Raw genomic sequence first — 27,547 nt, forward strand, 5'->3', positions numbered from 1 at the left:
AATCAGGCAAGAAGAACCAAGCCAACACAACAAGGTGAGCCGGAATCAGTCAAGTACCTCCTCCGCTCAAGATACCAGTGAAAATAGTAAATGCTCCCCAGAATGTACGCACATCAGGGAAGAAAACAAAAACCTCAAGGCTCAGGTTAACGACCTAAACCAACGCATGTAACGCTTGGAAGCGTTGCTAAGCAAAACAAGCAGCCACACACAGGCAGCGCCGCAAAGCGGAACGATAGGCCACCAGCCCGCCATCTCCATTCATCCTTCCACAAGAACCACCACGCCCTCATCGCTCCCCGGTGCGGCCTCGGCAGCGGCAGGCCAGTCAAGTGTAGTCACCCTCGAAGGCATTTATGCTGCGATACAACAGATGCTTTACCAGATGGGCGAATTAAACAATAAAGTCAAGGAGAACACACTAAGGCATGAAGGCCTTGAAAGAAGAATACGCAAGGTTGAGTTTGGCTCGCGCAACCGGGTCGACGACGAAAGCAACAACCCACGCATCAAGGCGTACAGGCGCATAAACAACACGAGTGACGTCAGAGACGCCGACAACTGCGACGGCGGTGGCATGAACGTCAGCAATGACTAACACCACACGCAGCGCGCCCGAACACTTCGAGATCTGGCAGTGGAATTGTCGCTGTTTTAACAAGAAGGCAAGTTCTCTCCAACTCTTCATCCAAAATCACCTATACCCCCCCGACGTCATCTGCCTTCAGGAGGTCGGGAACCAGCCGATCAGGCTACGGGGTTACTACGCAATTAAACACGCGGGATGACCGAAGGCCGCTGTTTTACTTCACAAAACGGTGACGGCCGTGGGACAACATTATCAACATCATGACATTAATCACGTGCTAGTGGAAGTCCTCCCGCAAAAGAGGGGTAGACGTAGCACTTTCATCCTGAATTTGTACAGTCCGCCGAGGGCTCAGAAAGACGACTTCCGCAACATCATCTACGACAGCGTGAGAGCCGCTGGCTGCAACCAGCTGGTAGTGGTGGGAGACATGAACGCTAGATACGCGACTTGGGGCTACCAACAAGGCACGCAAAAGGGGAGGTCGCTCCTCGAAGCGATTGACCAAATGGGCCTCGAATTGATAACCAACCTCCTCCAACCAACCCGAGTAGGCAACAGTGTAAGTCGAGACACGTTTCCGGACCTGTCAAAAACGTAAGGGAATACTCATGGGCGCACCTGGGCGAAACATTGGGCAGCGATCACTTCATCCTCAGCATCTCGGTATCCACACCGAAACTCAAGAGAAGAATTGGCGAAATTCGGCTTACGGACTGGGAGGCATTTAGGCAGTACTCCCCGCTCAAAAACGGTATAATCGACATAAGCGGAATGGATGCAGCGCCTCCGGGACGCCCACATCCCAACCACTAAAACCATCCAGCGCACGGTCGAGACGCCCGAAGTCGACCGCCGGCTCTTAAACATGTGCGAAGCCTGTGAGGGCCTCCTCAAACGGTGGAAGCGACAGCGGTTAAACCGGAAATTACGTCTATGGATCTAGAAAATAACAGACGAAGCCAGAAATTACGCACACGAGCTGAGGCAGCAAAATTGGGTACAGTTTTGCACCTCGCTCAAGGGTATCCTGAGTACGGCGCAGACGTGGGCCAACCTACGTTGCCTATTCGTGCACGACAAGGCGAGATCGACAACCAGTCGGACGCTTCTAGAAATCGCTCACTAGTTCCCCGGAAACGACCAGGATCTGATTGACACCCTGAAAACCAGATACCTGGGTAGCGACCCCATACGACCCTGCCTCCTAAAATATGAAGGAGAACCAAGACCAGAGCTTGACGCTCCCGTCACGGAGAAAGAGGTGTATGCCACGGCACGAGGCTCACAGCGCAACACTGCTCCCGGAGTTGACAAAATCCTCAATGCCATGATTAGAAACCTGAGCCCGATGCACATCCGAGATTGACCAAATACCTCAACGAGGAACTCTGGAGCAAGGGTCACGTACCGAACGAGTGGAAACACGCGGAAATCGTGACCATTCCCAAACCCGGCAAGAAGCCCGCAATCGACGCCCTGCGTCCCATCTTGCTGACTTCGTGCCTCGGCAAGCTGTACGAGAGGGTCATCGAAACCCGCCTCCAACATTACATAGAGGACGATGACTTCTTCCCGCACACCACGCTTGGCTTCAGGCTGGGACGTTCTGCGCAAGATGCGTTCCTAATCCTAAGGGAAGAAGTTCTCAAGGGCATCCCGAAGGGAGGAGAACACCTCCTGCTCGCACTCGACCTAAAAGGGGCCTTCAATAACATCTCTCACGAGGCCATTCTCAAGGGACTGAACGACATCAGCTGCGGGTAGCGCATCTTTAATTACGTTCAATCGTTCCTGACGGGTCGGACGGCAACCATTGGAATAGGCCAGACTCTATCGGATACGATTGACGTGCCGAATAAAGGACCACCGCAAGGCGCGATAATTTCCCCGATTCTCTTCAACGTCGCGATGTTAGCGCTGACCAAAGAGCTGCGGAAGATCCTCCACCTAGGTTACGCCCTGTACGCAGACGACATCACGCTCTGGGCGACCAAGGGCTCCCTAGCGCGAAAAGAGGCGGCCCTTCAAGAGGCCGCGATGGCCGTGGAGAGATTTGCGGCAGCGAACGGGATGCGTTGCGCGCCCGAGAAGTCCGAGGTGATCCGGGTGCACGGAGGAGGAATCGAGAAGTCCCCCGGCCCTATCGACTTCTATCTTCAGTGCCAAAAGATCACGGAAGGCAATAAGACTAGGATTCTGGGTTTTTGGATCCAGAGCAACCTGAAAGCCTCCCACACCATGCAAACCCTAAGGTCTGCCACCAACCGATCTCGCGGATTATAAAACGAATTACAAGAAGCCGAAGGGCATGCGAGAAGAGGACACGCTTCGCTTCGTGCAGGCTCTGGTGATCAGCAGAATAACGTATAGCATGCCGTATCACTGCCACTCCCTAAACAAACGCAACCAAGAACAAGTCAATGCCATCATCAGAGGCGCGTACAAAACGGCCCTGGGTCTCCCTGTCACCACCTCAAGCGAGAAGTTAGCGGCCCTCGGGATCCACAACACCTTCGCTGAGCTGTCGGACGCGGTTATGGCTTCGCAAAAGGCCATACTACAGAACACGGCGGCGGGCAGAGCCATCCTCCACCGGACCGGAACGGCAACGGAGCTCCGTGCCCTCGATGGGCAACGATCACTCCCGCCTACGATCAAGGCGAAGTCTATACCGAAGCACATGAGTCATAGACTCCATGAAGGACGACGCAAAGCTCGCGTCGACACACAGCGCCGACAATTCAAGGTTGACCCGTACGTAACGTACGTGCACGTGGCGGCGTACCCAGTAGGGGGCCTCATCGCGGTAGCCGCCGTGAACGGGAGAGACAACTCCTTGACCCTCGCGGCCTCCGTAAGGGCAGAGGCCCCAGCTGCGGCTGAGAGCATAGCCGCGGCGCTGGTAATAAAGCAAGAAGACAGGGTAGGCAGGGAAGTCCATGTCGTTACCGACTCGCAGCAGGCCTGCCGTAGCTTTACCAACGGACGAACACCGCTGCAGGCAGCTCAGATTCTAGGCCCGAGACTGCAAGAATCCCCAACCTTTTACCTTCATGCCCCTGCCGTCCAATTACTGCGACCCACTCGAGATCCAGCGACTCAACCGCAGGATTTATCCTCCGCCTGAGAGAAAGCTCAGCACTGAAGATGCAGTGGCTCTCTGACTTATTCAGACCAACACATCTACAAACCTGCACAGATACAGTAAAATGCTCCCACATACATATCACGGCATCTGCCCCTGGTGCAGCGACACACGCCCTACACACTTTCACATATCGTGGAGGTGTGGGGGCAAACCTCAACACTTAAAGACGCCTAGCACGTCATTTGAGCGGTGGGAGGTACAGCTGACCGGCGATACCCTGGCGGGACACGAAGCTCTCGTCCAGCAAGTACGTCGAGCAGCCATGGCCAGTGAAGTCCTTGAATGAGGACACCACCCACTCGACCTCAAGAGTAACCACCTCGATGGTCCGAATAAATGTTTTCTCTCTCTGTCTCTCTCTCTCTGTTTATAAAGTAGCCAATTGCTCCCTACACTTCGCGAGGAAGCGAACTGCTCAAAAGACAGAAAAAAACATCTAATTACCGATTTATAGGCCTTTACATTTACGATGTATAGGCCTGTTATAGGCCATTACATTGATCCGGCTACCTTTACGCCAGGCTGCAAGATTTGCAGAGCCCCCCGAGCCGACCTTTTCCATATAGTGTGGCGCTGTCCGACTATACACATCCGCGGTAGTCCACGGCGCTTGCAGATTGCTACAATGCAAGAGTGGGAGGCCACAGTGCTCAGCTCCGACACAGATGAGCATGTCTGTTTCACGGGCGGGCAGACGCAGTGGCCACGGAGCAGCTCCAGGTCGACTAACCGCCGTCGCCTCCCACATCTGAATAAACCACGCGCCTCTGGTTTGAAATAAATGTTTTGCCCTCCTCCTCTCCTCCTGCATCCGCGTCAGACGCCCCCTGAGTGCCTGCCGTGATTGACGCGGCCCTACTAGAACAAAACGTCATTGTATCACCAGCCAATCGTGTGTGTCATGCGTTTCGTGGCGTCGAGACAGAGTAACAAAGTAAACAAGAGTGGACACTCGAGCCGTTTCGCGGCCGAGCAATGAAGATTCGTCGATTCCGCTAGTTGGCAGAGCACATAAAGAAAAATTAGCCCCTTAAAAGGCTTAGATTTTTCTTAAACCCCTTATATTTCCGTGCACCTTGTCGCTGCGATAACGCTGGTACCGCTGTTTCCTTCAGAATTTACCGTAGGGAGCTCTGGTGCTAGTGCGTGTGTTGGAGCTACAAGCACGCTGGTTCGGCCAGCATGGGAATTATGGTTACTACATGGCTGTGCCTAAACATCGTTTCTCTCCAGCCAGATGGCTCTGTGATTTTGGATATCGTTATTTGCCGATGAAATGTGGCGCTATAAATGCAACAATTTGCAATAATTCTGCGGGTGTGCACAGCCTTATTGCTTTCCATACTTAGAAATATAGGACTGCTTTGAAATTTATGCTGATGACGACGGACGAAGCGCAGTAAATAAAGCCACAAGTACGAAGATCAGACCATTCAATGTACAAACCATCATTGCCATCATAGCTATACGATGGCGTCACCTGATTTCCTTTTAGTTTTACAGCGAAACTGTTTATGGCTGGGGTTCCGCGCATTTTTCTTCTGCGTGTGCAAAAACTGTGGGCCGATTCCGGAGATAGTGAAATACCGGCCCGATCTGTGGGCGGAGGTGAAGCAGACTCGTAGTACTCCGCCAACATGCAAAATTGTTGTGTCCTTGCTTTGTTGCGCTATACAGATTACTTGCAAAATTAAGTTCACCATCTTGGGTCCAAACACAACCCGCATCAGATATTAAAGTAATAAGAACAGATACTACACTTTGACCCGCGTCAGCCATGTCTTGCGCTCGCACCGCGGTCTCTTTGTCGGCGTTCCAAGCGCTTCCGTATCTACTCTCCTTTCCTTCCGCTCTCCCGTGGTGGCGGTCGTGTCGAAACGTCACGCGCGTCTAGTTTCCTCTGTCTCCTCGGGGCGGCGATTCCGCCGCAACCAAGGGTTGCGGGTGCGGTCCCCACCTGCGGCAAGTTGTTTTTTCATCCACTTTCATTACCATTAATTTGTGGTTTCTTTATTTCATTTTTAAGCACAAGTAATTTCATCTATGTTGTCCTTGGTGTCAGTGTTTGTTGGCTTCTTATGATATGACTAATAAAACATCGGGGCCCTTGGTTAATCCCCTTCCTTCACGCAATATGCATGTATCATTACCCCGGCGGTAGAAGCACCGTCCCGTGGCGTCAAAATATCGGTGATAACAGGATAGTAATATGGCTTGAGGCGCGGACATGCACAACGTCAGTGGAATTTTGGGCAGTGAGGAAATGGTACTGACTGGGGCGATGTTATAGGTAACTGGAGTCATGGCCCGCAGCACTCGGTGTGGGCCTCTCTATCGAGACAGGAGTTTTTCTGACAGGCCAATGTGACGAGTCGGCGACCACAGGGGTACCAGAAATCCAGGCGAAAAGTGGACGTCTCTCTGTTGGCGATCGTAGAAGCGCCATTGCTTCTCTTGAGAGGTCAGCAGGCGAGCGCGATCAATTTCGCGTGCTTGGGCTGCCCTGGTGATGGCATCAGGTGGGCTCAAGGTGGGCTCGGTTGCTGTACCACGATGCAGACAACGAACCCGTTGCTCTTCGCCACGCAGGTGCTCGTAGCTATCGTCACCCACGAGCAGCTGTCATCACCGATAACTCCGGTTATCAACACGTCAGTGGAATGTGCGCTGCTGCCCCTCATCAATGAAACCGGCACGTGGTCACCTTCTGCGCCATCTGGCACCTACGCCATAGGAATCGACTGTGCAACCTCATCTGTGTGAGCGCCGCCATGCGACATCTGGATGCTGGATTCCCTGTGGAAAGTCCCACCGGTACTGATACTAGGGCTCCCGCCAAGTATAAAGCTGCCGCGATAGTCGACACCGCTCTGTGGGCTCGGTTGCTGTACCACAATGCAGACAACTAACCTGTTGCTCTTCGCCACGCATGTCGATAACAAGTATTTTTTTTTTTTGTTTGCAAGGAAGTCTAGCAATTATCTTCTGGTGCAGCTGCCGAGCCCCCGGTGCTGTGTCGCTATTGCTGTTGAGAGTGTTTGTGCCATTCGGTCATTGCTTGTCAGGAGACATCGAGTCTAACCAGGGTCCCGATAGTGCTGACCTTGTACTAAAAGAGCTACAAAAACTATCAGCCAGCCAACAAGAAATAATCACAGAAATGAAAGGCATTAGGAACCAACTACTGGCAACGAATAAGATTGTGTGCGATTTGACTTCCCGAGTGACAGTAGTCGAAAAACTTTGCCAAAGCATCATCCCGTTGCGAAATGAAATCGAAGCCGTAAAAGCAGAAACTACTAAACTTACTGACCTGGACACTTGCTTGGAGCGGCGTATGGATGACGCTGAAAACCGATCACGTAGAAATAACCTCATATTTTATGGTGTTCCTGATACTAATCCCTCGGAAACATTCGCCCAGTCTGAAGAAGCCATAACCCAGCTGTGCTCTAAGCACCTTAACATTAACATAGATACAAAAGAAATTGAACGAACACATCATCTCGGGAGGCATACCGCTGGGCGCCGTCGTCCTATAATTGTTAAATTTACGTACTTTACGACAAAATAGACTGTCCTATCAAATGGCCTTAAGTTCAAAGGGGCTGAACACAGGGCCGGCTAAGATTTTTCTAAGGCTGTACAGAACGCCCGCAGGCACCTTGTCGCTTTTGCGAAAGCAAAGTCTGTTCGCTTTTCATTGCGTTACAAAACATTGCACATAGGTCCTAAACGCTACATATTTGACGAGACATCACAGACCGTCAAAGAAACAGCATAGCAATCGCATTCTCCCACGAATATAAGAACTCGCCCTCCATCCCACGTAATAATCTGTCTTTTGCCGTAATTTTCTCGAACATACGCAGCTTTCTGGCAAAGCGTGAACAAGTATCAAATCTTATATCATCATCCGCCGGTAACTTACTGATACTAACAGAAACGTGGCTAACAAAAGAAATCAGTGACGCAGAAGTCCTGGTCGATTTTCAAACTTCGACCTTTATCGACGCACGTGGCGGAGGTGTTCTGATTGCCGTGAACCAACAATTGCCGTGCATACGAGTTAACATTGACAGCTACTTGGAAACACTGTGGTTCAAATGTCAATGTTCCCCACAAACAGTACTGCTAGGTGTTTGTTATCAAGCCCCTAACCATCAACCGGACTTTTCTAATCTCTTAAACAACATTTTAAATGAAATCACTTCAAAGCATCCCAATGCCATTATTCTCCTTTTTGGAGACTTTAATTTTCCAGGCATTAACTGGCAAAATGGCACTGCTTTACTAACAAATTAAACTGAAGCGAGCGACTTTATAGAAACGTGTTTAAATTACAATTTAACACAGCTAGTACTGGAGCGAACCCGTGTGTCGGGGACAAATGCCAATATTTTAGATCTTATACTAACCAGTCATCCTGAAAGCTTAGCATCCCTTACACATCTTCGTGAGATTAGTGATCACAAACTTATTCATGCTGCCTTCACTTTCGCTCCCCCACCACGCGACATGCACGAGAAGACAATTTATTTACATGACAAAGGTAACTATGAGGCTATAAATACTGAATTAAACGCATTATTTTCTACCTTTGCAGATGAATTTAATAACCATTCGATTCATGATAACTGGCTGTTGTTTGAAAACAAGCTATACGATCTTAAGTACCAATTTATTCCCAGGATAACCACTCAATCCAATCGACAAAAACCATGGTTTACTAGATCCTTAAAACGACTAGAAAATAAAAACGCGCCTTTATCGCCACGCTAAAGTTAAGGCAAGCTCAGTTGCGTGGGAGAAATATTACGCTGCCGAAGCTGCGTACTTAATCGGAATTCGTGACACCAAGCGAACATTTTTTCACTATGACCTGCCAAGCATTTTACTTACTAATCAAAGAAAATTCTCGCAGGTGATAAACCCCAAAGAATTGCGTATCAATAATCTTACTAAGGAGCTGGGTGAATCAGTGACAGATTTAACCTGCGTTAAGATGTTCAACAACGCGTTTTCTTTAGTCTTCACTAATGAAACGGAAACACTTCCAACCCCGCCAACCACAAATATAGAATGCAACATGTCAGCCATCACATTCCCAGTACTTGGGCTTTTGTCTGCGATAAAAAATATTTAGTATATTAAGTTGTCTTCATCATCTGGCATCGATGACATTCACTCTAAACTACTAAAAAACACGAAACACATTTCTGCAGAGATTTTATATTTATTATTTTCCCAGTCGCTTTCCACAGGCACCATACCAGACGAGTGGAAGATGGGGAAGGTTACTCCAGTCTACAAATCGGGCAACGAAAATTCTCCCCTAAATTAGCACCCCATCTCATTGACAAGTGTTCCCTGCAAGATCATGGAGCATGTAATCCACTCTCATATTATGAACTCTCTAGAGGCTAACAACTTCCTTCATCCTCCACAGCACGGGTTCCGCCGGGGCTGTTCCTGCGAGACGCAGCTTGCACTATTTCTTCGTGATGTCCATGCTAATCTTTACCGTGACATACAAACAGACGCCGTATTTTTGAATTACGCGAACGCGTTTGACAAGATCGCTCACCAAAGCCTATTACTAGAACTTCCTCGTTTGCATTTGAATCCTGATATCCTAAAATGACTTGAGCAATTTTTAACTTACCGCTCACAGTATGTCTCATTTAATAACCAGGCTTCAAACATTACACTCGTCACATCAGGCGTACCATAGGGGTCCGTCCTTGGCCCCCTGATTTTCTGAATATACATTAACGACTTACCCTTGCATGTGTCCTGCCATATGCGTATGTTTGCAGATGACTGCGTTATTTACCGCGCCGTCAGATTGCAACAGATTCCATCACTGACCAAATAACTCTTCAATCCGACCTTAACCGGTTACAAGAATGGTGTGATGTTTGGCTGATGCCACTAAACTCTAATAAATGCAGACTTGTCTCGTTTACCCGTCATCATCACCCCCTTCGCTTTTCTTATCGGATTGGTGACGTCACCGTGCAATCAGTGGAATCCTACAAATACCTAGGTATCACCTGGACTAATGATCTAACCTGGAATGTGCATGTTACTAAGAGAGAGAGAGAGAGAGAGAAAAGCAAAGGAAAGACAAGGAGGTTAACCAGAGATTATCTCCGGTTGGCTACCCTGTACTGGGGGAGGGGCAAGGGGATGTGATAGGTGAGAGAGAGAAGGATTAAAAAAAAAGGAAAAACTACACACACACGCACGTACACACAAACTGTTTCTGTGGGCACTGTCACGTAGCCCGCAAAGGCGTTCCTAGTGTTATGCAGTGCACCGTACAATCCTGTGTCACACAGTGAAGTCACAATCTGTCAGAAAGTCCAGTGTCCTTTAAATACCGCAGCAGCGCCTTCATAGCCGACCGCGCTGATGTTCGCGTAGGCCAGTATCCAAGGATCTTGTTTTCTGTCAGTGGGCGCTTGTCCAGTTTGTCTAGGGTGGCTGAGAGGACTGCTCTTTGCGGGTTGAAACGAGAGCACTCACAAAGAAGGTGCGCGATTGTTTCATTGCACCCGCAGAAGTCACAAAGTGGGTTGTTGGACATTCCGATAAGAAAGGAGTACGCATGTAAAAACGCTACTCCAAGCCATAGACGAACTAGAAGGGTACAGTCGCGTCGTGGAAGCTCTGGCGGAATACGGAGTTGTAAATCAGGGTCCAGGGTATGAAGTCGTGCACTTGTGAAATCGGATGAATTCCACTGAGCTAATGTCAGGCCGTTTGCCAGTATGGCATGTTTTTCCGCGGCGTCGGCTCTCGAAAGAGGAATGGCAACGCAGCTGACGCCGTCATCGGCAGATCGGGCAGCTGCGTCTGCTCGATCATTGCCGTGTATGCCACAGTGACTAGGCAACCACTGATATATGATATCGTGTCCTTCGTTAACTATGCGATGGTGTACTTCTCTGATCTCTGCGACGAGCTGTTCATGTGATCCATGGCGCAGTGCTGAGAGTACACTCTGTAGGGCTGCTTTGGAATCGCAGAAGACTGACCATGCATGGGGTGGTTCCTCCTGAATGAAATGAAGAGCCGCACGCAAGGCTACCAGTTCAGCAGCTGTCGTTGATGATACATGCGACGTTTTTAGCTGTATTTCGACGGATCTTGTTGGTATCACCACAGCAGCAGCTGAACTTGCAGATGTGACTGAGCCATCGATGTATACGTGTACGCGGCCACTGTGCACCTCATGTAAATGTTCTAATGTGGCCTGCTTCAGGGCAAACGACGGCATGTTAGCCTTTTTAGTGATTCCTGGGATGGTGAGGCGTACTTCAGGTCTGTACAGGCACCATAAAGGTGAGGATGGTCTTGCTGCAGGCATGTAGTTCAATGGCATTGAGGTGCGATTGGCAAGAATCATACAACTGATAGTTGCGTGTGGCCTTTCTGCGGGTAGAGCGGCAAGGTGGTGAGAAGGTAGTCGGGCAACGTGGCGAATATGCGCTCTGAGAACGTCGGTTACCAAGTACGTTGATATTGGGTGATCTCGAGCTATGACAATCGTTGCCGCTGTAGACGCACACCTCGGAAGACCGAGACACGTCTTAGGGCTTGAGCTTGTAGTCCCTGGAGTACGCGCAGGTTTGTTTTAATGTTACTAATGTTACTAATGTTATTTCATCGGCTAAGAAGATATTGGGATTTCTAAGACGTCACCTTCGCCTCGCTCCGTTGAATGTAAAACTGTTAGCCTATAGATCATTGGTTAGAACGAAACTCGAATACGCATCTGCCATCTGGCATTCGCATCAAGCATATCTCGCCAATGCCCTCGAGGCAGTTCAAAATCGCGCCATCAGGTATATTCATTACACATACTCTCACAACGTCAGCATATGATCTTTAAAAAAAGAATCTTCCTTATCGCTTCTATACCTTCGTCGCCGCATTGCCACCCTTTCCCTCTTCCACAGGTTCTAATATTCGACGCTCAATCGTCCACCATACATTGTTCCCCCAACGCGCCGGTCACAACCCATTGGCCATCCCCAGCAGGTAGCACAACCACATTCAGACACAAATACATTTTCAACTTCATTTTTCTACCGAGTATCTAAAGACTGGAATGGCCCTCCTCATCAAATCGCTGCCATCACCTGCTCTTCACAATTTGTTCAAGATGTAACAATTTTTATTTACAGAATTGAATGCATTTTAACACTTGTTTGTATATGTTGTATTTCCACCCCTTATGTAATACCCCTACTACGGGGTCTTTAAGGAAATAAAATGAAATGAAATGAAGTGCATACTCGCTGGTATGGAAGGGATCACATGGAAGGGCTGCGTCCAGTGGTAATGTGGGTTCTCGGCCAAACAGCAGAAAGAACGGGGAATAACCGGCATTGTCGTGACGCGATGACTTATGTGCAAAAGTGACATAGGGTAGGGCAAGGTCCCAATCAGTACGGTCGGACGAGACGCACTTTGCAAGCATGTCTGTTAGAGTGCAATTCAGACGCTCAATGAGATCATTAGTTTGTGGATGGTAAGACGTAGTCAGCTTGTGCTTGGTGGAGCAGGATTGCTGGATGTCGGTGATCACTTGAGAAAGAAATGTCCGACCACGGTCTGTGAGCAGTTGGTTTGGAGCACCATGCTGCAGAATCACGTTGCGTAGAAGAAAATCGGCGACATCTGTGGCGTACCTTGTTAAAAGCGCTCTGATGATGGCGTAACGCGTGGCGTAATCTGTCACCACAGCAACCCACTTTTTGCCACACGTGGATAGAGGGAAATGGCCAAGTAAGTCCAAGCCAACGCGGAAGAACGGCTCCGAAGGAATGTCGAGCGGTTGAAGGCACCCGGCAAGGAGCGTCGATGGTGTTTTTCGGCGCTGGCATTTTTCACACGCCGCAACGTACGTATTTCCGGACGGAGTGGACAAGGCCTGGCCAAGAGAAGCGTCGGCGAATCCGGTCGTAGATGCCGGAGACGCCAAGGCGACCTGCCATTGGTAAATCGTTAAGTTCTTGGAGAACAGCTGGCTGGATGTGTTTAGGAATGACGATGTGTAGGGCAGGACCGTCGGGGCCTACCTGGTGGCGGTATAATACACCATCGCGGAGAACAAACAGGTGAAGGGACAAATCAGAAGGCGAAGATTCCAAGCCATAAATGATGGCACGCAAAGTGCCATCACGGCGTTGCTCGTCGGCAACGTGTAGCAGCTGAGAAACGGAGAAAACGCAAGCGTCGGTATCGGGGTCAGGGTCGGCGGGCGGTTCGTCACTGACTGAATCGGCCCGACTTGTAAATTACTGCATAGGAATATTCTTGCAACCGCAGAGCCCAGCGACCAAGCCGGCCGGTAACATCCTTGAGTGAGGAAAGCCAGCAGAGCGCGTGGTGGTCCGTGATTACAGAGAAGTGCGTGCCATACAAGTACGGGCAGAATTTGGAAACCACCCAGACGAGAGCCAGGCATTCACGATCTGTAATGGAATAGTTGCGCTCCGCCGCTGTGAGGAGGCGGCTAGCGTATGCAATAACGCGATCTTTACACTGTTGGCGCTGGGCTAAGACGGCTCCGATACCATGACCACTGGTATCGGTACGCACATCTGTAGGAGAGGACGGGTCAAAGTGGGCCAGTATAGTTGTTGTGGTGAGAAAGTTGGTGAGGTGGGCAAACGCGGCAGTTTGAGCGGGGCCCCAAATAAACGGCACGTCCTTTTTCAGAATGTCAGTAATAGGTCGGGCAATCGCTGCGAAGTCTTTATCGAAGCGTAGGATGTAGGAACAGAGACCTACAAAACTTCGGACGTCTTTGACAGACTGAGGTACAGGAAAAGACGTGACACCACGAATTTTCTCCGGGTCTGGTTGAAAAGCGGAATCGTCGACGTGGTGGCCCAGTACTGTAATCTCCCGACGACCAAAGTGGCACTTCGAGGAATTTAGTTGGAGCCCAGCCTCGCGGAAGACTTGAAGATCAGCTGATAAGCGCTCAAGGTGTGTCTCAAGTGTAGGCGAAAATACCGGAACGTCGTCTAGGCAGCAGAGGCATTTTTACCATTTGAACCCTTGAAGCAAAGAATCCATCATACGTTCGAACGTGGCTGGGGCATTGCATAGACTGAATCGCATAGCTTTGAATTGATATAGACCATCAGGAGGGACCTACGCGGTCTTGGTGTTTTTCATCCACAGAACTCTGCCAATAACCAAACAGCACGTTTATTGATGAAAAGTAGTTAGCGCCGTGGAGACAATCGAGGGCATCGTCAGTGCGGGCAAGGGGTACACGTCTTTCTTGGTAATGCGGTTTAGATGACGATAATCTACGCAGAAACGCCATGTGCCATCTTCCTTTTTAACAAGCACCACGGGCGACGCCCAAGGGCTCGACGAAGGTTCAGCAATGCCTTTGGCAAGCACCTTGTTCACTTCATTTTGAATAACCTTGCGCTCTGAAGCAGAAACTCGTTATGGCCGGCGATGAATAGGACTGACATCACCAGTATTTATGTGATGCTTAACAATCGAAGTCTGGCCCAATTGGCGATTGCTGAGGTCGAAAATGTCGTGGTAGGAGCCTAAAAGGTGATACATAGCTGCTGCTTGTTCAGGCAATAGGTCCGCAGCAATCATGGAACGGAATGTTGCGTCAGGGCAAATCGCATTCTGTGGACATGGCGAAGAGTCTGAGCAGACGTCTACGAAAAACGTCGTCACGTGGTCATCTCCGACAGCACGGAGCGTTGCAACCGATACGCCTTCGGGTAGAACTTCCTTTGTGAGGCCACAATTCACGACGGAGAGGCATGTCCGGTTATCGGCAACGGTGACGACGGAGTGGGGCACAGGGATATTGCGCATCAAAAGGATATCAGGGACAGGTGTGGCGACGTAATCACCATCGGGCACAGGAAAAGATGATAGCAAATCGACGAAAGTCAAGGCTTTAGGCGGCAGGCGGACGAAGGCGGTCGTACTAAAGTTGTTCGGCAGATCGGCACGAATAAGCGCGTGTAGAGGAAGTTCGAGGCAAAGGGTCCGGCAGAACAGTCGATCAAAGCTGAATGCGCCGTAAGAAAGTCGAGTCCGAGGATTAGGTCATAGGTACAATTGGTCAGCACTGTAAAAAGAACAGGAACGTGGCGGTCCGTGATACTTATACGGGAGTACGTGAGTGAGTAAACATTTTATTTGAAAACGAGTTATTGACGGATGACATTGCTGTTAGGCAGCCACGAGCCCCTGGGCCCGGGCGGCTTCTTCAGCTCTTTTGATGACCTTGGCCTGCAGGGCAGGGTCGGAGCTGAGCAACACGGCCTCCTACTGACCAGTATCACTTATTTCGTGATTTGTGTGATTTTCCGCTAGGCACGATCACATAATATTGCCGCTAGTTGTCACGCGCCAGCGCTGAAAAAGAAGTGACTTGAACGCGCGCTAGGCAAGAGGTGGGCGCTGAAGAAGAAGAAGCAGAGGCTGAGGACGCCAGCTTGAGTTTTGTGTACGCCATCTTGTACAACTGTCGGTCTCGCCGACGCCGGGTACATCTTCAATTGTCTTTTCGCGACAAAACTGGTGGAGGTGCTGGGTACGGTTCATCTGATGCCACAAACTCCTCCTGGTAGCCGGAGTACCAGCCCTATACTAGTGGACACCCCTGTTCACCGGGCCAGCAGGAGAATCCGAGGATTACCTCCGGAGCTTGATCACCTCTCCGCAACAACATCGACGCCCCCACGGACCAGTATGGAAGGAACATCGACGTCTCCATCGACCATTATGCAAGGTACGGCCACAACGGCAACTCAGTACCTGCTGCAGAATCTCAGAGTGCCGAAAGTGTTCCACGGGGATGTCTTCGAGGATGTTGAAGACTGGTTAGCCCAGTTTGAGCGCGTTGCTGAGATAAACGAATGGGGCGACGCGGCGAAGCTGAGAAACGTGTACTTCAGCTTGGAGGACGGTGCTCGCACTTGGTACGAGAACCGAGAAGGGCTCCTGAAATTGTGGCTCGAGTTCCGCCGTGCCTTGCTGGAGACATACACCAATGCTGATCGCCGCGAACGAGCCGAACGGGCGCTCCAACCCCGCATTCATCTGCCGAATGAGAGCGTGACGTCGTACGTAGAGGATATGACGCGCCTCTTCCGTCGGGTGGGCCCTACCATGTCAGAAGAAAAGAAGCTGCGCCATCTAATGCAGGGAGTGAAAGAACAGCTATTTGCTGGCCTGGTTCGAAGCCCCCCGAAGACCGTGGGTGAATTCTTAACCGAAGCCACCACGATGGAAAAGATGCTGCACCATTGCTCAGCCTTCTATGAAAGGCAAATGAACGCTACTTCACATTCGGACCAGCGCTAAGCTACGTATGACAGACACGCGAATGCTGCTTCACTGACGGACGCGGTTGCCTTTGGAAACCTGGACGTTCTCCGAGACCTTATCCGCTCTGTGGTTCGTGAGGAGCTTCAACGGCTCAGCTGCCCGCCTCAGCCCACGCTGGGTTCCATTTCTGCTCTCGTGAGAAGTGAAGTGCAGCAAGCGATCCAAGGTCCCGTCCCAAGCAGCAATGCGCCGCCTGTGACAGCACAGTTGCAGCGGCCGTCGTATGCGGAAGTTTTGGGGCGAGTCCCTCTCCGCGCTCCGACCCATTTCATCCCTGCCACGTCTCACGCCGCGTCATACGTCTCGCCGCTCCCATCAGTGCAACCGATCCAACGTATGGAGGATCGGCGCCCGTTCGAAAGGAAATCTGACGTCTGGCTTACCCCGGACAGAACGCCTCTGTGCTATCACTGTGGAGAAGCCGGTCACGTATACCGCGAATGCCCATACCGCCGCCTTGGACTGGAAGGTTTCGCCGCGGATTCACCAAGGCCCAGATATAGCGAAAGGCCTAGGGCGATTGAAGATTACTTGAACCAGCAGGGTATGCCACTGTTCCCGCGGCGGCAGTCGCGCTCGCCGTCCCCCAGGCGATCTTCCCCAGCTCCTAGAAGCCCTCCAATGGCAGCGCAGGGACGATCGCCAAGCCCTCGCCGGGAAAACTAAGAACAGCGACCTTCGGGGGCGAGGCCGCTGATAATCGCCCTTCCGAAGACCTCCCATCGACGCAAGCACGGTCTATTCAGCACGATTCAGCGACGACAGCAGCCGAACTCAGCGACAGACTCTCGCTAGACATACCTGTTGTGCTCGACGGCCGCCACGTTAGTGCGTTATTGGATACGGGTGCCGACTACTCGATCTTGTGCGGAAAGCTAGCAACGAAACTTAGAAAAGTTATCACGCCTTGGTCTGGAACGCAAATTCGTACTGCTGTCGGGCATATCGTAACACCGTTGGGCATATGCACGGTCCGAGTACAAATTCGTGGGTCCACGTTTCCAGCCAGCTGCCTTATACTCCGCGATTGTTCTCGAGACCTCATCTTGGGCGTCGACTTTCTGCGAGAGTATGGAGCCGTTATAGACCCCCGGGCACGCACAGTGACTTTTTCGACAGAGAGAGCAGCGAACAGCCGCGACAATTGCCGACGTAACGAGCTTCGGGTTTACGCCGACAGTGTAACTTTACCACCACGCGCAAGTGTCCTGGTAGCGGTCGTATGCGACGATCTGCGTGACGGCGAAACTGTTGCAGAGGGCAATTCCTCCCTTATGCTGACTCACGGTGTATGTGCAGCCCACAGTCTCATTATGCTTCGAGGTGGACATTCTGCGCTCCTCGTGACGAACTTCAGCCAGGAACATCGGCACCTCTTTCGTCGTACTACTATCGCTTTTGCTGAGCCCTTAGCAGACGTTGCTGAATGCTTTGCGTCTATGACAAAGGACAACCCAGCTCACACACTCAGCAACATCGCCATCAATTCAGACCTTTCGGAGGAAAAGCAAAAAGCGCTGCGTAAGTTACTACTTCGGTTCAAGGAGTGCTTCGCATCTACTTCTAAGGTACGCCAGACGCCCATCACGAGACACCGAATAATCACGTATGACGATTCTCGTCCCATACGACAACTGCCTTATCGCGTATCGGCGAAAGAGCGCAACGTTATTAATCCACAAGTGAAAAAAATGCTTGGCGATGACGTCATACAACCATCCCAAAGCCCTTGGTCGTCGCCGGTGGTCCTTGTCAAAAAGAAAGAAGGAACGCTTAGGTTCTGTGTTGACTATAGAAAGTTGAATAACGTCACAAAAAAAGACGTTTATCCGCTTCCGCGGATCGATGATTCGTTAGATCGGCTGTGGCGAACCAAGTATTTTTCATCAATCGATTTGAATAGTGGATATTGGCAAATCGAAGTTGACGAACGAGATCGCGAAAAAAGCTGCCTTTGTTACCCCGGATGGACTGTACGAATTTAAAGTACTTCCATTCGGCCTGTGTTCTGCACCGGCCACATTCCAGAGAATGATGGACACTGTTCTTACGGGTCTGAAGTGGCACAGTTGTTTAGTATACTTAGATGACGTCGTCGTGTTTGCGGCGACCTTCAAAGAACATCTGAAGCGTTTAGAGGCGGTACTTGAGGCGTTCCGCTCCGCTAATCTCACACTAAAGCCAGAAAAGTGTCACTTCGGTTACGAAGAGTTGAAGTTTCTCGGTCATGTCGTGAACGCCGACGGTGCCCAGCCTGACCCAGACAAAACATCTGCTGTTGCTGCTTTTCCGACTCCTCGTGACAAGAAAGCAGTACGCCGCTTTCTCGGTCTGTGTGCGTACTATCGTCGCTTCATCGCAAATTTCTCCCGGATCGCCGATCCACTCATACGCCTCACGCGAGAAGACACACCTTTCGTTTGGACGGATGAGCAGGACGCAGCTTTCACCGAGTTACGGCAGCGCCTGCAGGAATCACCCGTTCTCGCTCACTTTGACGAGGACGCTGACACCGAGATGCATACTGACGCAAACAACATCGGTCTTGGCGCTGTTCTCGTTCAACACCAGGAAGGCGTCGAGCGAGTGATCGCTTACGCCAGTCGCACCCTTTCACGTGCCGAAATTAACTACTCCACTTCCGAGAAAGAGTGTCTAGCGGTTGTGTGGGCCATCATGAAATTTCGGCCTTATCTCTACGGTCGCCCTTTCAACGTGGTGACACACCACCATTCCTTGTGTTGGCTAGCCAACCTACGAGACCGGTCCGGGCGACTTGCTCGATGGAGTCTCCGTCTGCAGGAGTTTGATGTTACCATCGTATACAGATCGGGCCGCAAACACGAAGATGCTGACGCGTTGTCGCGCGCTCCCGTCAAAACTTGCGATAAGGACATGGACGAAGACGGCGCATTCCTTGGGGCCCTCACCGCATCTCACCTGATCACACGACAGCGCGAGGACGCCGAAATACGCCCTCTCATCGATCACCTAGAAGGCAAGAATGTTACAATTCCACGACATCTTTCTCGCAGTCTCTCGACCTTCTGCCTCCGAAAGGGTGTCCTCTACAAGAAACACTCGAGTGCCAGCGACAAAGAGTATCTATTGGTCGCACCTTCCACCCTCCGTGATGACATTCTCCTAGCCTGCCATGATGAGCCCACGTCTGGACACTTGGGATTTTCACGCACTCTTGCAAGAGTACGCCAGACGTACTACTGGGGTGCTATGCAGGATGCGCCGAGTTTGGCGAAACTCGGGATCTTCACGAGCTCTGGCGACACCCCAAGATGAAAGCACAAATTGTACCGAGACACTGTTTATCTTTCGAGAAGTCTCCAGTTTCATTGGTTTATCTAGATTCACTCTGGGTGGCTATCATTCCTTGGGCGTTGCCTTCTGGGCGGTCGACAAACTGGGGTTCACGTGATCATGGCGTCGGTGCATGGTCGCGCCTTCTTTCACTTGTTTGTCGTTCCACCGAGTGCATTACACGCACAAGCGAGTTATAAAACAAATGCATTTATTACAATATTATTAGTTAGTTTAACGTGGTTTAAAAGCATTTTAAAGCTTACAAGATGTACACTGAATGTGTATTCGACTAATTTGTAATTTAGTACGCTTCGCATTATACCACGAGGGAACGCTGTGGTGGCGTCATCACATACATTCATCGGGCGAGCATGGCGGCTAAACACCGAAGAGGCCCAGTGTAAACAAACTCGTACAACGAGCTTGCAGTGCGCGACGTAGTGATCAGGCTCGACGATGACCACTATTTCTTGGACAGTTCTGTTCCTCCGTGAGCAACCTTTCCGTGCACCCCGAAAGACTGCGAATAGCTTAGGCGATTTTACAGATCGCAACGCGTACTTACTGTTCACGGCACAATCCTGAACAAACAACTTATCCGGTGCTGCTTCTGTGAGTGCGCTGAGTTCCTCCACTCTGCGTGACTGCGAGCGTCACGAATATTGCATAGTGTGTGCAAAAGGGAGACAGCCGATATAGCTATGATGCGACAAGGAGGTGGTGCCGACGATGGATCTCGCAACCAACACAGTGACGGAGGCATCGACAAACTGCAGATAAGTATATTTCTACTGTTTCATATTTAGCATAATAATAGTGCACGGATTAAGTCGCTTTCGTAGTAACGAACTGAATGTCCTGCAGTTTAAAAAAGGCATTGAGAGCCAATGAGTGTTCGTGCTTTTACATGTACGTGGGCCCGCGAAAATATGGAAAAGATAAAGGTAACCTTCACTAACTTAGTGATATAACAGAAGTTAATCAGTGACATTCAGCCCGCAGAATCTATGGAAGAGTATCTTTATCCAGGTGAAATATCAATAGCAGGTACTGATATAAAGCAGGAAACTAAAACAAAAATTTGATGGGTTGAACAGCACATGGGAGGCATTACCGAATCGTGATCGCCACGTTACCGATATCCTTGAAAAATGTTTAGAATCGTTGCATTCTACCGGTTATGCAATATGGGACATAAACCTGGAGGTTAACAAAGAAACTTGAGAAATCGAGGGCTGTGCAGAAAGCGAAGTAACAAAAATTGTTGGAGATAGCATTAAGGCAGGAAGACAGTGGCGTAGTAAACCGTAGCAACTGATATGCTAGTTGAGATTAAGAAAAAAAAATGGAATCGGTGGGCAGGCCATGCACATCTTCAATCACTTCTTGCCCATTTATAATAGGTGATTACATAAGCGTGACAGAATGTATGTCAAGGAGAGAGAACTGCAGCCGAGGATGGTAGAAAATTGCGTAATGGGACAAAAATATGATGTTTGTAGGCATAGGATGCAATCAGCTCGCATAAGACGGGATTGTAGGGAGCGCCATTCATTTTGCAGTGAAGAAAAATAGGTTTGTGGTGCTGACAGTAGAGACTCGTAAAGGTTCGAGGACACGTCAGCTGTTGGCACACTAATAAACATTACAATTGGCTCTGAAAAATACAACCCGTTATGAAAAATAAAGCAATGTTGTCCCGACAAATTGTTTTATTATGCATACACTAAAGGCTTCCACAGTCAAGGGCAGTTAGTACCAATAGTGCAATGAGCATTTTTATTTGTAAATAATGGTTTGTATGCGGTTGATTCATTCCAACAATCCACTTTTTTTGCAGCAACACATTCTGCTGCTGGAGGCACTCAACCGCCTGGTGGCAGTAGGCGAGCGCCAGGCACATGCTCTTGAGAGTGTGGCAAGGTCCAGAGGGCTGCTCTGCAACAGTAGGATCAGTGCACTCACTGCTTTCCAGTCGAGCCCCCAGAACACACCTTATAAAGGAGCTTTCAGTTTATTATTTTGTTTATTATTCAAGAGCATGAATAAAATTATTGCAGTAAACATTGTGCTGTGCATATTGGGACACTTGTAACATGCACTTGATGTCTCTTCAAAATGGGCAAACACATAAGACAACCTGGACTGTGTAAATGAAAAAGACACTAATGCAGCATATACGTCATTGTGCTGTTTGTTCTTTCTATGTGCAAAAATACAGTGGGTGTTGATTAGCCACAAGATGAACGGTGTATGTATTTCACAATGAAAAGACAGGAAACGGCATGACCCTAATACTGCTACCACCTATAGACTGTGCACATGAATGCAACACTCCCCGATTTAAACGTGCCATTACATGCATGTTTGATACCACATATTCTTTAACAATGTCATATATTTGCATGTACTAATTTTCACACAGCTTAAGCGCATGCATAGCTCACTTGTGATGTATCCATTTCATAGGCCAAATAATTGTACTCTTTGTCCTTTTGTGTTGTATGAAAAGCGGCATCCTCTAGTCGGATACAACTTCACAAGACAGGAGAGGCCCCGCCCAGATGACCAAAGCGCAGCAGCCGATTGCCTCCACATCTAAAGAAATAGTCTCTCTCCATGAGCGGGTATTAGTGCGTCCAGCGGCCCGACGTCAGTGTAGAGTGCGTGCCCATTGGTGCAGGCTTGTGTTCACCTGCCGTTGAAGTGCAGATTCTGCGGCCTCCTAAAGTTGTATCCGACTATAGAATCACGTAATGCCTTGCACTGGTTGCATAGACTTTAGCAACTTGATAGCACACAATGATCAGGAACAGAAATCTATAAAGGCACCCAAACAAAGCTGGCTGGCCACACTTCCATTATGAGGGGCTGTAAACAGTTCTCACCAAATATTCCCATGACATCCTTGAAAAAGAGGTGGTGTTTGGCACTTTAGAATCAAAAACAGATTACAGTGAATGTTGTGTACCACGTTAAAACAAACTGAGCTTGGTTATCTGCACAGCATGTAATCAAAGCTTGTGCTTCACATAGGAAACAAAGTGCTCTGTTCAGTACAACTGTCGAGTTTGCTGTGGCACCTATTATGTCATTAGTGTCAACATTCAAATTTTCAAAGGCCATTCATTTCACCATTATTTCTGTATGATGGTTCTTTCAATCAGTGCTTGCATTACATGAGCAGGTGAATTTGAAAGCAAAGCTTTGTTTGCAAACCTTCAGACTTCCATAATTGTGCGGCAAGGCACTGGCATGGTGTCGAATAGCTCACACTTCCTCGGTCCTGCACCAAAGAGGCCCAATGCTCTATTGGAAGTTGGATCGCACAACAATTCGACGGCACACAAAGAAGAGTAACACACACAGCAGTGCGTTCTGCTCTGTGTACTTCTCTTCCTCAGTCCTGCACAAAAGAGGCCCAATGCTCTACTTGAAGTTGGACCGCGCAACAATTCGACGGCACACAAAGAAGAGTAACACACACAGCAGAGCGTTCTGCTGTGTGTATTTCTCTTCTTTGTGTCCTGTCGAATTGTGGTGCAATTCAGCTTCAAGCTTCTATACCGATACAACGAGTCTTCAACCTCACCAATGATCTAGTTATTAAGCCACAATGGCGCACATCTTTGAAATGTCCCAACACGAATTAGCTCTCCAACCAATCACTGCAAGCATAAAATTTTGCTGCACAGGAGTATGCAGGTGCCATATTCTGTACTACTAAACTCGCAGGAATCAAAGGGGCAAGCATTCACCAGCCTTACTGCTGCCGTTACCATCATCATCATGACACCAATGGAAAGACAGTGCCATGTTTCAGTAAAGGGAGTGTCGGAGGGAAAGGCGTGACAGCGAGGCCTACAATAAAAATAGCAGTTACAAGACATGTTCAATGCCAAAATATGCTGCATATCACTCATCCTACTTTGGCACTGCAGCAAGCTTTTACACGTTTGAGCATGTCACAGTTTGTGTAATCATTGCTCTAAAGCTGTACAAAAGGTCTATTCGCTCTGCGATCTTTATTTTTATCATGGCGGTTAAAGACCCACTTTTCATTGGCATCTGCACCACATTTCTCCCGATATGTAATTTTGCCTTGGTGGTTCACGACATGTTCACGCACACCGAGTTCTGCAGAGCATTGGATCTGCAATGTTCTACTGCTGAAGAATTAGAGCCCCATTATGAGACGAAAATATACGATTTGTCCATACAGAATAACGCTGCCCCCCCCCCCCAAAATAAATTCACTGAACCACTGGCACATGCACCAACAGTGAACACAGCAAACACTCTGAAGTATTTTCTTCATGCAAGCCAGCACACTAAGATTCTCAATGCATTTTCATTTTGCCATAAATGCATAGGCACAACCGGCTTGGTGCGACATCCGCATCTCGCACTGCAACAAATTGTGTAATGCCTTGCTGTTTCATAGTGTGGCCGATAGATGACGCATGACCAAAATTCAGCATTATGCATACTAAGTAAGTTGTACTAAGTACTAAGTAATCTCATAAAAAAAAAAACAATTTCTTTATGAGATTAGCATTCACAGGGTACTTCACACAATTTGTGATATCCATTTATCTATTTATACTTCATTAACCTCTTTCCCCAATAAGTGAGCCATTTGGAAGGCACCCTGAAAGACAAGTAGAACAATCGGTAAAAAGTCAGCAACCAGTGAAAAAGTCAGTATCATAGGCGGCCGCATGTGTGACGTCGGAAACACAAAATTTAAGTTGGTTACAGAGAAGTGACAAATTTGGCAATATGGTGCGTCTAGACATTGCTTCAATGCTAATCACAGTAACGCTGACATTGAAGGCACCTTAATTCCTGCGTACGTTGCGTCGACACACCCGACTACGTTCGTAATGTTTCCGCGAAGTAAGAAGCGTTTTTTTTCTAAATGCCCGCTCAGCCGCAGTCTTCGGGAAAGCCAGCCACCGCTTCCGCACTGCCGCATCAATAAGCGCATCAGACATCTCTGACACTGCGGCTCACAGTAGTTTGATGACGTTCAATGTAACGCTCGGCGCCGACGCTTCTCTGAAAACTCCCAGTCCCGTAGAAACGGAGGGCGCAGAGGACTTGCTCTTCAACGGTGAGCGAATGAAGCCCGCCACGCTGTCTCCACAGACGAGAGTCTTCGCCTAGCTCGTCACACAGCCAGCGCACTGATGTCTTCGACAGGCCAAAATGACGCTGAAACTACACGGTGGTCATGTACGCCAACGGGTCCAGACGGTCATACTGACGCTTGCTGCCGCTGGCTGCAATAACACAGGCTGCTGCTGCCGCCGCCATGTTCCCGAGTTGAACTCGGAGGGGGTTTCGCGATGTACGAGTTTAGTACGAGTTCGCCTGTCAATCAAAGCCAGAGGTCACGCCCCGCGCGAGGCATGTAACTCTTGTGCGCGCACCCACCACGGTTGGGCCACGCCCAACTTATCTTTCGGCAACAGCGACGCGGTGCCGAGCCGAGAAGCATCAACAATATTCACCACCGACATAAAACGCACAACACACTGTCATCGGTGATGTATACTGCGCACTACTATCAAAAACAAAGCGTTGACTGTCGCTGGCTTCTCGGGCTGAGATGGGTACACAGAACGGTTTCATTGCCTGCATTGTGGCGACGTAGCGCACAGTAAATAATTATCGGCACGTCACTGTAGCTGCTTGCAAGGCGTCGATGCGCCGAGGGTGACGACGATGCTGGGGAGTGCGTATCGCAGCAGTCGTTTGAGATGGCTGCTTTGTCATCGGTGATGTATCGGAGCCACAGCGTCGTAAACACGATCAGCGTCCGAGAATCGCTCGCTTTTCTAGACCCAGTGCAATGGAATTTCTTCATCACAAGCACTGCGCACTCGACAGGTCCAACATATTCCTCCGTTCGAAGACTCATTTCATAACTGCACACAAGAGCCCTCACCTGCCAAAATGCGATTGCTGCGGTGTCGTTACGATATCCATCTGTGATCGCTGCTGGCTCCAGCAGAGGCAATCCGCAAACACCTTGGAGTGCACAAAACACTCAAATACTGCGTACATGCGCTCAGAGGCACTTTCACTGGGCAAGCGATGATAAGCGATGAATTGTGTCGCTGGGAAGCACGAAATTCTCCGCAATGCATCGCAGAGGCTTCGCGCACAAAGATAAACAGTACACTTTCCCTGAACTGCGTCACTACGGAGCCGACGGACTGCCATTTTGCACCGACAGCCGTTCCTCCCGTATCAGTGACTAGTGCATAGTTTTTAGTTGCTAAATTGGGAACCTTAAAGCGCCTGAGATGAACAGTCGTACCGCGGCGCTGCGTTTCTATTCCCCTAATAGAGAAAGAGTAACTGACCTTATTGAATGATTGACTTTATTGAGAATAGCACTGTAGCGCCCCTAGGCGACTTCTCACCGCATGAACTGCCTCGTGCGTGCGACCCGCTTCAATGTATCCGCTTCTAAGCTTTCGCTTCACTTTCGCCACTCGCGGCAAGAAGTGCAAAATTTAATAATTTGCTCGATCTCCATTTGTCATCCGAAATTTCTAGCATTCAAAACGAAAAACAGACACTTAAAGAAATAAAAATGTTCGTTATTTTATTTGTTGTATTTTAACGTATTCGTTTGAGCGAAAGCGTAGGTGCAAGAATGCGCCGCATGTACCCTGTTCGCATTCGATCGAGGATATAAAGATAGTTGCCGAAAGAGGAGGCACGCCCTTGACGCGCCCGGGAAAGGCGTGGCAAGCGGCTCACGGCAAGTCTGCAGACAGACAGCGGGACAGTCACGGTATTGCTAAGTTGCGATAATCCGTTGATAACAATACGCGGCGCTGGCGCGTTTCGTTGTGCAGCCGTCTGCGCTTGAAACGTGGAAACAGCGTGCCGCGCAGGGTGCGCTCATGTTGTCATACGCGGCTTTTTGTCTACATATTTTTTTGCCTGCAGCCTTTGCGCGTTTCACGCTATCTCCGTTCACTGACTGCCGTCAAGCAAACTCGGGTAAAACTCGGGTGAACGAGAAACTCGGCGCATCCTGCATAGCACCCCTGGCCCCGACTTTCTCCCACGGTGAAGCGTTACGTGCAAAGCTGCCGTGAGTGTCAACGCAGGAAATCGCCGTCTTTGAAGCCTGGGGGGTAAATGCAACCCATCGCACCACCTAGTGCGCCGTTTGATCAAATCGGTATGGATCTTCTGGGACCCTTTCCCTCGTCAGCCAGCGGAAACAAGTGGATTATAGTCGCCACAGACTATTTAACACGCTACGCCGAGACGAAAGCTGTACAACGTGCCACCGCCTACGAAGTTGCCCAGTTCTTTATAGATCAGATAGTCCTAAGACATGGTGCCCCATCACATGTCGTCACCGACAAAGGAACTGCCTCTACGGCCCAACTGATAGAGGACATATTCGAGCTGAGCTGCACGCAGCATCGCAAGGCCACTGCCTATCATCCGCAGACCAACGGACTGACGGAACGGCTAAACAAAACCATTGCTGACATGCTGTATATGTATGTAGACGTCCACCATAAAACATGGGATCAAGTCCTTCCGTACGTTACATTCGCGTACAACACCGCCATTCAGGAAACACGCTTCACACCGTTCCGTCTTGTCTACGGGCGCGAGGTCCAGACCACGCTAGACGCTATGCTCCCGCACGACACCGACGCATCACTTACTTCCGACGCCGAGCAACTTACTCAACGCGCCGGGGAAGCTCGTCAACTCGCGCGCATACACATCACGACGCAGCAGAGTGCAGACGCGCGACGCTACAACCTTCGACATCGGCAAGTCGAATGCCAGCCAGGTGACCAAGTCTGGGTGTGGACTCCAATTCGTCGCCAGGGGTTGTCTGGGAAGCTGCTGAGTAGATACTTTGGACCGTACAAAGTGATACGCCGCGTTAGTGAAGTGAACTATGAGGTCATTCCCGACGGTGCCGCGTCGCCTCGGCGTCGACAGCACCACTCAGAGATAGTGCATGTTGTTCGCCTCAAACCGTATTTCGCGCGTTAAGGCGGCGCCAACTGATCTCATACGACTACCACATTCCACTT

The 27,547-nt window shown here is 49.7% G+C and overlaps 1 protein-coding gene and 1 pseudogene across 1 annotated transcript in view; both read right to left on the minus strand.

The window, feature by feature from the left end:
- LOC126543059 (parathyroid hormone/parathyroid hormone-related peptide receptor-like) overlaps positions 1–27,547 on the minus strand; it is a 1,023,923-nt gene that overhangs the window by 927,163 nt on the left and 69,213 nt on the right. The gene's annotated exons all lie outside the window — the stretch shown is intronic.
- On the minus strand, positions 5,294–5,519 carry LOC126543084 (U2 spliceosomal RNA; annotated as a pseudogene).

This window comes from Dermacentor andersoni, chromosome 2 (assembly GCF_023375885.2).
Source record: "Dermacentor andersoni chromosome 2, qqDerAnde1_hic_scaffold, whole genome shotgun sequence".
In the NCBI taxonomy this organism is placed as follows: Eukaryota; Metazoa; Arthropoda; class Arachnida; order Ixodida; family Ixodidae; genus Dermacentor; species Dermacentor andersoni.